The sequence below is a fragment of the Arachis duranensis genome, chromosome 6, assembly GCF_000817695.3.
Source record: "Arachis duranensis cultivar V14167 chromosome 6, aradu.V14167.gnm2.J7QH, whole genome shotgun sequence".
Taxonomy (NCBI): Eukaryota; Viridiplantae; Streptophyta; class Magnoliopsida; order Fabales; family Fabaceae; genus Arachis; species Arachis duranensis.
Window position 1 is genome coordinate 36651561 of NC_029777.3, and position 283 is coordinate 36651843.

A 283-nucleotide genomic window follows, 5' to 3' on the forward strand; every position below is an offset into this window, starting at 1 on the left:
TTCGAGTTTGGACAACTGACGGCTTATCTTGTTGCTTAGATTAGGACTGTTTTATTTTTGTTGGTTTAGAGTCTTTTAGTTGAGTCTAGTTTCATATTTTAAGTTTGGTGTCATTTGCATACTTTTGTTTTTCTTTTAATTTTCGAATTTGCATGTCTGTAGTCTCTTTTTGATCTTTAAAAATTCTAAGTTTGGTGTCCTCTTGTGTTTTTCCCTTAAAATTTTCGAAAAATTTGTGTTTGATTTTCTAAAAATTTTAAGTTTGGTGTCATTTTGTTGTTTT